The sequence below is a fragment of the Oncorhynchus masou genome, unplaced genomic scaffold, assembly GCF_036934945.1.
Source record: "Oncorhynchus masou masou isolate Uvic2021 unplaced genomic scaffold, UVic_Omas_1.1 unplaced_scaffold_1189, whole genome shotgun sequence".
NCBI lineage: Eukaryota > Metazoa > Chordata > Actinopteri > Salmoniformes > Salmonidae > Oncorhynchus > Oncorhynchus masou.
In genome coordinates, this window is record NW_027001663.1 from 14818 (window position 1) to 30025 (window position 15208).

Sequence of the window (15208 nt, forward strand, 5' to 3'; positions counted from 1 at the left end):
ATACATTTAAACTCAAATACATTTAAACTCAGTTTTTACAATTCCTGACATTTAATCCTAGTAAAAAAAATCCCTGTTTTAGGTCAGTTAGAATCATCACTTTATTTTAAGAATGTGAAATGTCACAATAATAGTAGAGAGAATGATTTATTTCAGCTTTTATTTCTTTCATCACATTCCCATTGGGTCAGAAGTTTACATACACTCAATTAGTATTTGGTAGCATTGCCTTTAAATTGTTTAACTTGGGTCAAATATTTCCGGTGGACTTCCACAAGCTTCCCACAATACGTTGACTGAATTTTGGCCCATTCCTCCTGACAGAGCTGGTGTAACTGAGTCAGGTTTGTAGGCCTCCTTGCTCGCACACGCCTTTTCAGTTCTGCCCACAAATGTTCTATAGGATTGAGATCAGGGCTTTGTGATGGCCACTCCAATACCTTGACTTTGTTGTCCTTAAAACCTCTTGGAACTCCCCATCCCGGATCTGGGATCGTGACTAAAGCCTCAGGCTCATTAGCATAACGCAACGTTAACGATTTCTGAAAATCGCAAATAAAATGAAAATAATGCGTCTGCTCTCAAGCTTAGCCTTTTCTTAACAACACTGTCATCTCAGATTTTCAAAATATGCTTTTGAACCATAGAAATTGACTAATTTGTGTAAGAGTATGCAAAGCTAGCATAGCATTTTGAGTAGCATTTAGCACGCAACATTTTCACAAAAACCAGATAACCAAATAAATAAAATCATTTACCTTTGAAGAGCTTCTGATGTTTTCAATGAGGAGACTCTCAGTTACATACCAAATGCGCAGTTTTTCCTGAAAGCGTCTGTGTGTAGGAGAAATCGTTCCGTTTTCTACATTGCATCTGGCTACCGAAACGAACCGAAAATTCAGTCACCTACAACGTAAAACTTTTTCCGAATTAACTACATAGTATCGACCGAAACATGGCAAACGTTGTTTGGAATCAATCCTCAAGGTGTTTTTTCACATATCTCTTCATTGATATATCGTTCGTGGAAGCTTGCTTTCCTCTCTGAATCCCATGGAAAAATACTGGCAGCTGACTTTTGCGCACCAATTTCGGCGCAGGACACCGGGCGGACACCTGGTAAATGTGGTCTCTTATGGTCAATCTTCCAATGATCTGCCTACAAATACGTCACAATGCTGCAGACACCTTGGGGAAACGACAGAAAGGGTTGACTCACTCCTCTCGCGTTCACAGCCATATAAGGAGACAATGGAAAACAGAGCTTCAAAAATCCTGCTCTTTTCCTGGATGCCGTCTCATCTTGGTTTTGCCTGAAGCTCACGTTCTAGGGCACGCACAGAAAATATCTTGGTAGTTCTGGACACGTCAGAGTGTTTTCTTTCGAAAGCTATCAATTATATGCATAGTCGAGCATCTTTTTGTGACAAAATATCTTGTTTAAAACGGGAACGTTTTTTCATCCAAAAATGAAATAGCGCCCCCAGAGCATCAACAGGTTAAGTCATTTTGCCACAACTTTGGAAGTATACTTGGGGTTATTGTCCATTTGGAATACCCACTTGCGACCAAGCCATAACTTCCTGACTGATGTCTTGAGATGTTGCTTCAATATATCCACATAATTTTTGTGGATATCACATCAAATAAAACTATAATCTTATCGAAGTCCTTTACAATTTTAGGGGGTAAGTCAAGTGATAACGAGACATAAACCGACCTGGATAACCCTTCAGCTTTGGATAATAATTTCCCGACCGTATAACGAAATATCTCTCATCAACAAGAGGTTCAATTTGTTCTTTGTTTTCTCAATGGAGTTAAAGTTCAATTCACTCCTTTGTTTTTCATCCTTGCATATACCAATTTCAAGATAAGTAATACCATATACAGTGGGGCAAAAAAGTATTTAGTCAGCCACCAATTGTGCAAGTTCTCCCACTTAAAAAGATGAGAGAGGCCTGTAAATTTCATCATAGGTACACTTCAACTCTGACAGACAAAATGAGAAAAAAATCCGGAAAATCACATTGTAGGATTTTTAATGAATGTATTTGCAAATTATGGTGGAAAATAAGTATTTGGTTAATAACAGAAGTTTATCTCAATACTTTGTTGTATACCCTTTGTTTGCAATGACAGAGGTCAAACGTTTTCTGTAAGTCTTCACAAGGTTTGCACACACTGTAGCTGGTATTTTGGCCCATTCCTCCATGCAGATATCCTCTAGAGCAGTGATGTTTTGGGGCTGTTGCTGGGCAACACGGACTTTCAACTCCCTCCAAAGATTTTTTATGGGGTTGAGATCTGGAGACTGGCTAGGCCACTCCAGGACCTTGAAATGCTTCTTACGAAGCCACTCCTTCATTGCCCGGGCGGTGTGTTTGGGATCATTGTCATGCTGAAAGACCCAGCCACGTTTCATCTTCAATGCCCTTTCTGATGGAAGGATGTTTTCACTCAAAATGTCACGATACATGGCCCCATTCATTCTTTCCTTTACACGGATCAGTCGCCCTGGTCCCTTTGCAGAAAAACAGCCCCAAAGCATGATGTTTCCACCCCCATGCTTCACAGTAGGTATGGTGTTCTTTGGATGCAACTCAGCATTCTTTGTCCTCCAAACACGACGAGTTGAGTTTTTACCAAAAGTTCTATTTCGGTTTCATCTGACCATATGCCATTCTCCCAATCTTCTTCTGGATCATCCAAATGCTCTCTAGCAAACTTCAGACGGGCCTGGACATGTACTGGCTTAAGCAGGGGGACACGTCTGGCTCTGCAGGATTTGAGTCCCTGGCGGCGTAGTGTGTTACTGATGTTAGGCTTTGTTACTTTGGTCTACAATTTGGTTTCTTACCCCAGCTGTAGGTCCATTGTGTGTGTCATCGTTTTAAGTCTCAACATCAACCAGCTCTGGTGGCATTGGGGACTTGGGATGCTTGCTCTCAAAGTGCTGTTTGAATGTCTTCAGGTCAGGCATCTGCGTCTGTAAGGGTCAGGTAAGGAATTGAGGATATTAACAATCATTGGCTGAGACTGAATTTTCGGGTGACAAACAAACAAAGTAATAAGTCTTTGGTAATACTTTGTGAGTAGGCAACAAATACAATCATCTTAAATTGACATGTTGAATTTCTTTGCCATAGTAAATTGTATATTGCGCAAATTTCCCTAATGCGGACAGTGTGTGTTACTAATTTATACAAGCTTGCATTTTCACCCTATAAATCTTTACACAAAATGTTAACCTCAAACAAAAGCATGGGATTTGTTCTCTGTAATAGCTATTTTAAATTGGAAAACGTAGTTTGATTACCAAGATTCTAATCTTTTGAAGGGTGTAAGACACTTGCATTTTCAAGAATGTTTAATGTTACGAAGTTGTATTTTTAGTTGTCACTCTGAAATTTCCCCTGATGTTGGTCCCTGTACGGCAGGGGTGTCAAAGTCAAATGGACGGAGGGCCAAATAAAAAATTTAGCTACAAGCCGAGGGCCGGACTGTTCGAATGTTCATTGAAAAATTTTTAAATGACGCATATAGTCTAGTGAACCTAATTGAACCTACTGAAAACCTAACAAATATATTCCAATATGATCAGATAAATAAAGCAATATTTTCTTATGGCTCTGTCAGTAATCTTTAATTTTCAACAGACACAAAAGACAAATTTCCTTTATATAAAAATCCCCATAACATGAACATTAAATGAAAGAAACCGGTATTCAAGGCACCATCAGTAGCCTATATTTTCTATTTTAGCAAAAGTGGGCTAAATTTACTTCAAAGAAAAAAACAATAATAGCAATTTTCTATCATCCACTCAACTGAAATATTTTTAAAATATAATTGGATTGAAATACAATAAAATAAAGTGCAAAAATCTATTAATCAAAAACAACACTTTGTTTAAGGAGAAGTAACATGCAGTGAAAACAAATATTAAACTTTAACTTTTAAACTTGAACTGAGTAAAAACTCTAAATATGTGATTGCACAGTAATGTTCACTTGTTTGAGGTTGAGGGTGATACTTGGTGGTGTCCCATCTTTTCCACAAGTTCATCAATGTTCGGGGTAAGGCTCTGAGCTGAGGAAATCCTCAGAATTGAGTGGAGGTGTTCAGCAGTAAGTCGACTTCTGTGTGATGTTTTGTTCAGGTTCATCAAAGAAAAAGTTGTTCACACAGGTATGTGCTGCCAAACATAGACAACGTTTGAGCAGCCTGGATGCGCAGCTGGGGCATTGTGTCGGGGAGGAAACGGGCGAACTCCGCAGCACCCACTGCCGCCCCCTCCGTAAATGGCCGGGCTGATTTAGCGATCTCTTCTGCCAAAATAAAACTGGCCTTGACAGCAGCCTGGCCTTGTGATTTGGCTTTTTTGAACAGAGCCTGTCGAGATTTGAGGCCTCGTTTTAATTCCTCTGCCTTTTGTAGCCTTTGTTCCATGTCCATATTCTTGTTTTTGTCCGCGTGTTTCGTTTCATAATGTCGTCTCAGATTATACTCTTTCAGTACCGCCACACTTTCTCCACACAGAAGACACACAGGTTTTCCAGCTACCTCCGTGAACATATACTCCGACTCCCACCTTGTTTGAAACCCCGGTTCTCAGTGTCCACCTTCCGTTTTGCCATTTTTGATGGGTATCTGAAAGTTAATTTTACTGTGATGCTGACGACTGCTGTGCCAATAAATATTGAAATGAAGCAGCCTACTGCTCGGTGCGTCACCGTTGCATTGTGGGAAATGTAGTATTGGTGCGTGTAAAAGATCTGCGGGCTGCCGGCTTGCTGCGGTCTGCGGGCCGGTTCTAATAATAAATCAAGATCATCCCAGGGGCCGTAAAAAACCTTCTCGCGGGCCGGATGTGGCCCGCGGGCCTTGACTCTGACATATGTGCTGTACGGGGATCGCAGCCATAAGGGAACATGAACCTTTCTACTCTCCAATCAAATTCTACGAGATGGGTTTTTTGAACGCAGTACTGTATTTTCATTGAAATGGCAGATTTTTATGATTTCACACAAAAATGTATGTAATGGAGGAGTAAAGGAGGAGCCTCCTTTCTCAGAAAGGAGTCTATTGATGTAAGATATTTTGCCTTTAATGGATTGTGCTGTGACAAGAAGGGTTTCAACTTCATTCAACTGAGTTCAAAACCTCCTCTTGGAGGTAAATGAGGAAATGACATGTTTAATTTGAAGATATTTAAAAAAATTGGATCTTGGCACATCGAATTCACTGCAGAGCTCTTGAAAGGATTTCAGTGTAGTGGTTTTCTGATGAAAGAGGTCTGAAAAGGTCCTGATTCCTAGAGTATGCCAAAGATTAAAGTTGGCATCCCTCAGGGCTTTTGGCAAGTCTGGGTTGCCTACTATAGGCGAGTGAGAACATATTTGGGAGGAAATGCCCAGGTATTTCTTCCAGTCCCTCCACGCTAGTAGGGTGCTGTAAATCACAAAGGTTTTGGCTATGTTGCCCACTTCACTAAAGTTATTAATGAATATAATTGAGCTTAAGGGCAATGAACCACAGGATTGGGCTTCTATCTGAATCCACGTTGACTCTTGTCTGTTTGTGATCCATGTTAGCATGTTGCGGATTTGGGCAGACCAGTAGTACAATTGAAGGGAGGGAAGGGCAAGACCACCCTTAGATTCAGGTTTCGATAGAGTGGAAAACTTGATCCTAGGTTTTTTATTGCCCCATATAAATTTGGTGATGCTTTGGTTAGTTGTTTTGAAGAAGGAAACTGGGAGATAGCATGGGAGCATCTGAAATAAGTAGTTCAGTCTAGGGAGGACGTTCATACGGATGACATTAATTCTTCATACTAAGCTAATTGGGAGGGAGATCCAGGTTTGGAGATCGTTCTTGATTCGATCCAGGAGTGGAAGATAATTTTCCTTAAAAAGGCTATTCAGATCTGGTATGAAGATCCCGAGGTATTGAAACCCCTGTGTTTTCCATTGGAAAGGATATAGTGTCTTCATAGAGCTGGTGAGTGTAATATTGAGAGGGCAGACAGTGGATTTGTTCAAATTGATCTTATAACCTGAAAACTTGCCATACTGAGCAATTGTGTCTAAAATGAGAGGGAGGGATTTCTCAGGGTTGGATATGTAGAGCAAGACATCATCCGCGTAAAGCGAAATCTTGTGCTGCAGGCCGCCTGCAGAAACACCCATAATACTTGCTCCTTATCAGCTCTGCCAGAGGCTCCGCCCCCAACAAGTAGAGCAGGGGGGACAGCGAGCACCCTTGTCTTGTGCCCCGTTCCAGAGGGAATCTGTCAGAGTTCAGTCCATTAGTAGTCACCATGGCATTTGGATGAGAGTATAGTGATTTGATCCATTTAATAACATTTGGGCCCTAGATTTGTCTAGGGTTGGGTTGAGGGTACAATTAAAATCTCCGGCCACCACACCAAAGAAGACACAATGCTCATTGAACAGGGTTATCATTTTTGAAATGAAGGCAGGAGTATCTGTGTTAGGGGCGTATATGTTTAATTGGTTGACCATATAGTGACCCAGTTATCAAAATTAATCTCCCCTCCGGATCAGATATGTTTTTGTCAATTATGAATGGAACATTTTTATGGATAAGTATGGCTGTGCCTCTACTGTTTGATTTGAAAGATGAGAAATACACCTGTCCCACCCAAGCTCTGCGGAGTTTGGCATGTTCAGCATCACAGAGGTGTGTCTCTTGTAATAGCGCAATGTCTGCTTTTTCCTTTTTTAGAGCACATAGTATCTTTTTCCGTTTTATTGCATGCCCTAGACCATGGCAGTTCCATGTCAATAGAATAAAGGTACTAGTCATCGTCATCGAACAGTAATCGAACTTTAGTGCAAGTCATCGCTGGGTAAAAGTGGATAGTAGTTACAGCTGCGTTCACATAAAAGGGAAATAAATGGTGTACATAAAATAATAATCTCTGAACACCCCAGCCGAGTTCCCAAACAACTCAAAATCAAATCAAATTTTATTTGTCACATACACATGGTTAGCAGATGTTAGTGCGAGTGTAGCGAAATGCTTGTGCTTCTAGTTCCGACAATGCAGTAATAACCAACAAGTAGTCTAGCTAACAATTCCAAAACTACTACCTTATAGACACAAGTGTAAGGGGATAAAGTATATGTACATAAGATATATGAATGAGTGATGGTACAGAGCGGCATGGGCAAGATACAGTAGATGGTATTGAGTGCAGTATATACATATGAGATGAGTATGTAAACAAAGTGGCATAGTTAAAGTGGCTAGTGATACATGTATTACATAAGGATGCAGTAGATGATATAGAGTACAGTATATACGTATACATATGAGATGAATAATGTAGGGTATGTAAACATTATATTAGGTAGCATTGTTTAAAGTGGCTAGTGATATATTTTACATCATTTCCCATCAATTCCCATTATTAAAGTGGCTGGAGTTGAGTCAGTGTGTTGGCAGCAGCCAATCAATGTTAGTGGTGGCTGTTTAACAGTATGATGGCCTTGAGACAGAAGCTGTTTTTCAGTCTCTCGGTCCCAGCTTTGATGCACCTGTACTGACCTCGCCTTCTGGATGATAGAGGGGTGAACAGGCAGTGGCTCGGGTGGTTGTTGTCCTTGATGATCTTTATGGCCTTCCTGTGACATCGGGTGGTGTAGGTGTCCTGGAGGGCAGGTAGTTTGCCCCCGGTGATGCGTTGTGCAGACCTCACTACCCTCTGGAGAGCCTTACGGTTGTGGGCGGAGCAGTTGCCGTACCAGGCGGTGATACAGCCCGACAGGATGCTCTCGATTGTGCATCTGTAGAAGTTTGTGAGTGCTTTTGGTGACAAGCCGAATTTCTTCAGCCTCCTGAGGTTGAAGAGGCGCTGCTGCGCCTTCTTCACGATGCTGTCTGTGTGGGTGGACCAATTCAGTTTGTCTGTGATGTGTATGCCGAGGAACTTAAAACTTACTACCCTCTCCACTACTGTTCCATCGATGTGGATAGGGGGGTGTTCCCTCTGCTGTTTCCTGAAGTCCACGGGGGTGAACAGGGAGTACAGGAGAGGGCTCAGAACACACCCTTGTGGGGCCCCAGTGTTGAGGATCAGCGGGGTGGATATGTTGTTGCCTACCCTCACCACCTGGGGGCGGCCCGTCAGGAAGTCCAGTACCCAGTTGCACAGGGCGGGGTTGAGACCCAGGGTCTCGAGCTTGATGACGAGCTTGGAGGGCACTATGGTGTTAAATGCCGAGCTGTAGTCGATGAACAGCATTCTCACATAGGTATTCCTCTTGTCCAGATGGGTTAGGGCAGTGTGCAGTGTGGTTGAGATTGCATCGTCTGTGGACCTATTTGGGCGGTAAGCAAATTGGAGTGGGTCTAGGGTGTCAGGTAGGGTGGAGGTGATATGGTCCTTGACTAGTCTCTCAAAGCACTTCATGATGACGGAAGTGAGTGCTACGGGGCGGTAGTCGTATAGCTCAGCTACCTTAGCTTTCTTGGGAACAGGAACAATGGTGGCCCTCTTGAAGCATGTGGGAACAACAGACTGGGATAGGGATTGATTGAATATGTCCGTAAACACACCAGCCAGCTGGTCTGCGCATGCTCTGAGGGCACGGCTGGGGATGCCATCTGGGCCTGCAGCCTTGCAAGGGTTAACACGTTTAAATGTTTTCCTCACGTCGGCTTCAGTGAAGGAGAGTCCGCATGTTTTAGTTGCGGGCAGTGTCAGTGGCACTGTATTGTCCTCAAAGCGGGCAAAAAAGTTATTTAGTCTGCCTGGGAACAAGACATCCTGGTCCGTGACGGTGCTGGTTTTCTTTTTGTAATCCGTGATTGACTGTAGACCCTGCCACATACCTCTTGTGTCTGAGCCGTTGAATTGAGATTCTACTTTGTCTCTATACTGACGCTTAGCTTGTTTGATTGCCTTGCGGAGGGAATAGTTACACTGTTTGTATTCAGTCATGTTTCCAGTCACCTTGCCCTGATTAAAAGCAGTGGTTCGCGCTTTCAGTTTCACGTGAATGCTGCCATCAATCCACGGTTTCTGGTTTGGGAATGTTTTAATCGTTGCTATGGGAACGACATCTTCAACGCACGTTCTAATGAACTCGCACACCGAATCAGCATATTCGTCAATGTTGTCGTCTGACGCAATACGGAACATATCCCAGTCCACGTGATGGAAGCAGTCTTGGATTGTGGAATCAGATTGGTCGGACCAGCGTTGAACAGACCTCAGCGCGGGAGCTTCTTGTTTTAGTTTCTGTCTGTAGGCAGGGATCAGCAAAATGGAGTCGTGGTCAGCTTTTCCGAAAGGAGGGCGGGGCAGGGCCTTATATGCGTCGCGGAAGTTGGAATAGCAATGATCCAAGGTTTTTCCAGCCCTCGACACATCCCGTTGGATCAATAACCCCCCCGCTCAGTCTCAATTCTGTGTTCCGAATAAAACAAAAACCAGGAACAGTTAGCAACGCACAACGTCTCCCTCTCCCCACCAAAGAAATGCCTCATCCTCTCCACCCCGCATTGAGTAAATGACACAGTTGCCCTTGTCCAGACCACGCTAAAAGAGTGGAGAAATATAAAATCAATAGCCCAGCCTACATATACCTCCCCCAAGGGACATAGGGAACCCCAAGTAATAATAGCAACAAAAAAAACAGGGAAATAAAAGTAGGCTGAAACATTAGTAGGCCTAGGTTAGGCTATAGAGCCCATCCCTCTCAGTTAAAGGAAAATAAATATAAATTGGATGGCTATAATGACATATAGGGGGTGGGTCTTTGGATATCGGCTATATGTTGTCTTACCTCCTTTAGTAATGGCATTAACCGCATTTAGTCATTGGTCCATTTCTCATTGACCAGGATTGTCTTTCAAAAAAACGTTTTGCCTCTTCGGGAGTTTTGAAGTGTCGCAAGACTCCTTGGTGAAGAATCCTGAGCTCGTTTGGGTATTTGAATCCCCTGAAGATGCCTCTGTCAATTGAGTATTTCTTCACTTCGTCAAACTCTCGGCGCTTTCGGCGTATTCTAGCTGACAGGTCCTGGTGTAAAGCGAGTTTGGCGTTTCCCACTGTGATGGTGTTGTTTTTTGCCGCCTGTAGGACTCGTTCCATGTCGGTGAATCTCAGGAAACATATGGTGATTGGGCACGGTGGTTGTCTGGCTGCTGGTGGGGGCCTCAGTGCTCGGTGAGCTCTCTCTCTCTCTCTCTCTCTCTCTCTCTCTCTCTCTCTCTCTCTCTCTCTCTCTCTCTCTCTCTCTCTCTCGTTCTATAGGCGGACAGGTGGAGCCATTCTGGAAGTTTGTCTTGCAGGTAGCGGATCAGTGGCATGTTTCCCTCTTCTTTTTCGCCCAGATTGAATAGAACACAATTATTCCTTCGCCCCCTGTTTTTCAAATTTCTTTTTAGCATATGATATTGTTTCCATGGCATCTGTCAATAAGTTTTCCATGGATAGGATTCGCCCCTCTGCCTCGTCCAGGCACCCCGCGTTTATGGTTATCTTGTTGTTGATGTCAGGCAAAGCGTTTTCCAGGATTGTCACCTTGCCCCCGATCACGCTGAGCTGAGAGTTAATGGCATCTAATTTGGTGTTCTGTACGTTGGGATCTCAACTCAGAAAGGATGTCTTCGACAGAGTGCGAGGTTGGCATTCGTTGTACCTCGGGGGAGCGGGTCCTCTTGCTCCTGGCTAATGGCGCTAGTCTTTTCTGAAGCTAGCTTCTTCTTGGAGGCTTTTTCCGTCGCTAATGCTCGAGTCCGGGTAAAAATGTCACCTGAAGTGTCGCCTTTTTAGCCGCCATGACTTTTTCTTACTAAAGCTAAATGAGTTTGAACTTGGGGTGGAGGTAAGATTAGGAATTGGAAACTACTTGTGCGGAGCTCTTAGTTCATGGGGCCATCTCGTTCAAGGGTCACGTGATCCCCCGATTTAACCTTATTTAACTAGGCAAGTCAGTTAAGAACACATTCTTATTTACAATGTTATGTATTGCTCATCATTGGTGTCGGCTGTTGTTTACTTATTTATTTGTTGTCTCATCACATTATTGTCCAAAAAAACGGAAACGTAGCAAATACACCAGTATTTATTGTTTCGAGTGGTGGGTGTTGTTATCGTGACCAGTGAGCTGAGATAAGGTGGAGCTTTACCCTGCATAGACTAAAAAGATGACCTGGAACAAGTGGGTCTGGCGATGAATATGTAGCGAGGGCCAGCCGACTAGAGCATACAGGTCGTAGTGGCCATATCAATACAATTGACCCTTTCTTTACACTGTTCTAATGAAAGTACATTTCCATAATATTATCTAGCTTCCATAAACGTCAAGCAAGGCTTGAACCCAGGATTGAACCCATGTGCTTCAGTTTACAAAAACAGATGACTTTGCACATCTATTTCCTTCTTAAAATGTCTACATTCTGGAAAGTAGAGTTGTGCAAAAGCTAATTTCACAACTAAATATACTCATCAGAGAATTTGGGGATTAACTTCAGAGCGCATGCATTTCAAGTATTAGCTCTACCGTAGAGGCACATCCCCTTACGATATAATTAGCAGGTTTGCCATTTTGAGAAAACTATTTTTTCTTCAAAGTCATCCAGTGAAAGAACCATCCCATGGTACCAGCTATCTTTCAGTAAGGCACAGATGGGATTTGACCCCATGATCTTCGGTTTACAAGACCGACGCCTTACCGCTTGGCCACCATGCCACTCCATGCTGGAATATATTTATCAACATTCTGGAAAGTAGTAGTTGTGTAATGTGAATTTGGCACACAAATAACATCTCTGTTTCCTGTGAGAATTTCAACATTCTGGAAAGTAGAAGTTGAGTAATGTGAATTTGGCACAGAAATACTCAGTGGAGAACATACAAGCAAGTATGGACAGTCATTAACCCATGAACTTCGGTTTTTGAAAATGATGCAATACAAGTTGGCAACCATGCCACTTCTGTTCCATAAATGTAAGAACAGGGATTGAACACATGTTCTTCAGATTACAAGAGCAAATTATTTAGCACATCTCTGTTTCCTGTTGAGAATTTCAACATACTGGAAAGTAGGAGATGTGCCATTGAAAATATTTTAGTGGAGAAGCTGGGGATTGAACCCAGGACCTCATACATGCAAAGAATGCGCTCTACCACTGAGCTACATCCCCTTTCTATGAAAGAAAAAAATCTTATTTTTTTTAATTTTACCTATAATTAACCAGATAAGCCAGTTGAGAACAAGTTTTCATATTCAACTGCGACCTGGCCAAGATAAAGCAAAGCAGCGTAACACAAACAACAACACAGAGTTACAGATGGAATAAACAAGCGTACAGTCAATAACACAATAGAAGAAAAAAAATAAAGTCTATATACAGTGCGTGCAAATGGAGGTAAGGGAATAAATAGGCCATAGTAGCAAAGTATTTACAATTTAGCAAATTAACACTGGAGTGATAGATGAGCAGATGATGATGTGCAAGTAGAAATACTGGTGTGCAAAAAGCAGAAAGTATATTCAAACAATATGGGGATGAGGTAGGTAGATTGGGTGGGCTATTTACAGATGGGCTTTGTACAGCTGCAGCGATCAGTTAGCTGCTCAGATAGCCGATGTTTAAAGTTAGCGGTGTTGCCAACACCTCAGTAAGGAAAGTAGCTATTGGCTGTCCTAAAAGTCGCTAGAAGTTGCTAAATGATGTCATCGCCTAATTTGCATAATTGTCCATGTGCATGTAATTGTGATGGACACTGTAGGAGTGAGGAACATTGTGGAAGAGACAAAAAGTGAGTAAAATAAAAATGTCTGCAAGTATTCAGAGGGGTCTGAATACTTGCTAAATACAGCGACTAAGTCGCTAAGTTGGCAACAAGATTCGCCCAATTTCACAGGCGGGCCACAAACAGGCAAATAACAAAAAGCATCTCGGAACGCACAACTCGTCGGTCGTTGTCAGTGGATTGTATTGGCGGGAAGAACAAAAATATCGTCTGCAGGGTAATCGAAGTCGCCGCATCTAATGTCAAGTCACAGGTGAGCTGCCTTGTTAAACCCTAAAAATAAATAATAACACGATTGCGTTAAAAATACCCATTAAGCCATTTGTTAAGATTTCCCCCATGTGGACCTGTTGTCACTCTTACCCTGATGGTTGCTGATATTTCCAGACACTTTTTCGGTCTTATCTGAGGAATTTTATCATTTATATCATAATGGCCATTTTCTGAGGCCAGTTTAGCGTTCATTCAATGACGATTTACTACTCTTTTCCATTGAATGCCATATTGAGGTTAAATCAATGACTGGAGTTTTTCATTGATAAAAACAAATGACTATTGAAAGTGCAAGTCGGTATCGTGCATAAATTTACTGGTCTCTGTGGTGATTTTAGAAGGCTGTGCCTATTTCTACTTTTACCCCATACTCTTTAACCCGATACCCAGGTACTGTGCTGTAGTCAGGATGGCCGAGCGGTCTGAGGCGCTGCGTTCAGGTCGCAGTCTCCCGTGGTTTCAATTCCCACTTCTGGCAGTTGTTTAATGTATCTCAGGAGTCATGCTGCTTAGCAGTAATAATAAGATGATGAAATAACTTCACACAGTGAAATAGTAATTTATAATAAAAACTCTCAAATGCAAACCTTCTGGAGCTGAGCAAAGATCAAGGAAAATAAGAAAACAGCTGTACTTAATAACAAATGCTCTGGATAAGAGCGTCTGCTAAATGACTTAAATGTAAATGAATGAGGGCAACATTGCATTATAATGAGTTACTGCATTTTCTTTCAGTTGTAAAATTATTACTTTCTGTAGGCTATGCCTGGTGGCCCTTTCACTCCTAACAAGCCTGTTGTCGTGGCCGAGTGGTTAAGGCGATGGACTAGAAATCCATTAGGATCTTCCTGCGCAGGTTCGAATCCTGCCGACAACGAAAATGCATTTTCTTGACCCCTCCGGGGATTTCTAGACATTTGGTTAACAAAAATAATATCTCTCCATATTTTTTTAAAATTCTAAAATACATATATTGTCCCAATGTGTTTCTTGAAGGCATAAAATATCAGAATTCTTCATTGTTCTTAAACCAATATCAGAATTTTTCCATTGTTCTTAAACCATTTGCATTGACTGACATAAATATAACCATTCCAAAAAATTATAAAAATAAATATTTTCTCATTATCCTCGACCTGTTTCTTCCTTTTCCGTCCTTTTTCACCTCCACCGATGCTTTCCTCTTCCTGTAGTCTCCCCTTGTTCTATCAATCTTTTCCATGTCTTCTGAATCTGAAATTGACTCTAAATCCATCTCATCCAACCAACTCAAAATCTTCTTTCCTGTGCCTGTTGTGCTCCCTGTATCCATTTGCGTCTCCTGTATCGTTGTCAGCGTCCCACTCCCCTCCACTTCACTTCCTTCCGAGGCACCCACATAGCCCGAGGCCCCCCTCAAAACCTGTGAGTCCCCAGTGCGTCCACCCAGCCCACTCCTCCCCTCCTCCTGAATACTCCCTCTTCTTATTTCTGAATCCATACTGCTCCCTATTTCATTCGTCTTCTGTTCCATCTTCTCCCCTCTTCTTTTCTCAGTCTCTCCACCCTCCACCACGTCCTCTCCTCCATCTTCTTCTCCTTGCGGTGGTACAACTGCTTCCTCGAAAAGTTCCTGACTCCCCTCTTCAGCCAAAACCTCTCCACAGTTGCACTCCTCTAGTCTCTTTCGGCATCCACCACAAAAATACCTTTCCTTCCCTCCAACACATTCACATTCAACTACTTTAATGATTGTTTCAAAGGCAAGATTTGCAAATGTAGGCACAACATGCCAGAAACAAATGCCTACAATACACATCCAAGCATAACTGACCAAATTATGAAAGACTAACATTGTCATTTGAAATTCTGAAAAGTGAGTATGGAAGTATGGAAGAGGTGAAAAAACGTATTGCTGTCTATCAACAATGACAAGCCACCTGGGTATGACAAATTGAATGGAACATTATTGAGGATAATAGTGATGATATTGCCACTCCCATTTGCCATATCTTCAATATAAGCTGACAAGTGTGTGCCCTCAGGCTTGGAGGGAAGCAAAAGTCATTCCGCTACCCAAGAATAGTAAAGCCCCCATTAATGGCTTAAATAGCCAACCAATCAGCCTGTTACTAACCCGTAGTCAACTTTTGGAAA

At 42.3% G+C, this 15208-nt stretch overlaps 3 non-coding genes across 3 annotated transcripts; 1 reads left to right on the forward strand and 2 right to left on the reverse strand.

Annotated features, from left to right (window-relative positions):
• Positions 1-11660: 11660 nt before the first annotated feature.
• On the reverse strand, positions 11661-11732 carry trnat-ugu (transfer RNA threonine (anticodon UGU)). The gene has a single exon. It is a non-coding gene; the product is annotated as a tRNA-Thr (tRNA).
• A 382-nt stretch (positions 11733-12114) lies between these two features.
• Positions 12115-12186, reverse strand: trnaa-ugc (transfer RNA alanine (anticodon UGC)). Its single transcript has one exon. It is a non-coding gene; the product is annotated as a tRNA-Ala (tRNA).
• Positions 12187-13867: 1681 nt separating this feature from the next.
• On the forward strand, positions 13868-13949 carry trnas-aga (transfer RNA serine (anticodon AGA)). The gene has a single exon. It is a non-coding gene; the product is annotated as a tRNA-Ser (tRNA).
• Positions 13950-15208: the final 1259 nt, after the last annotated feature.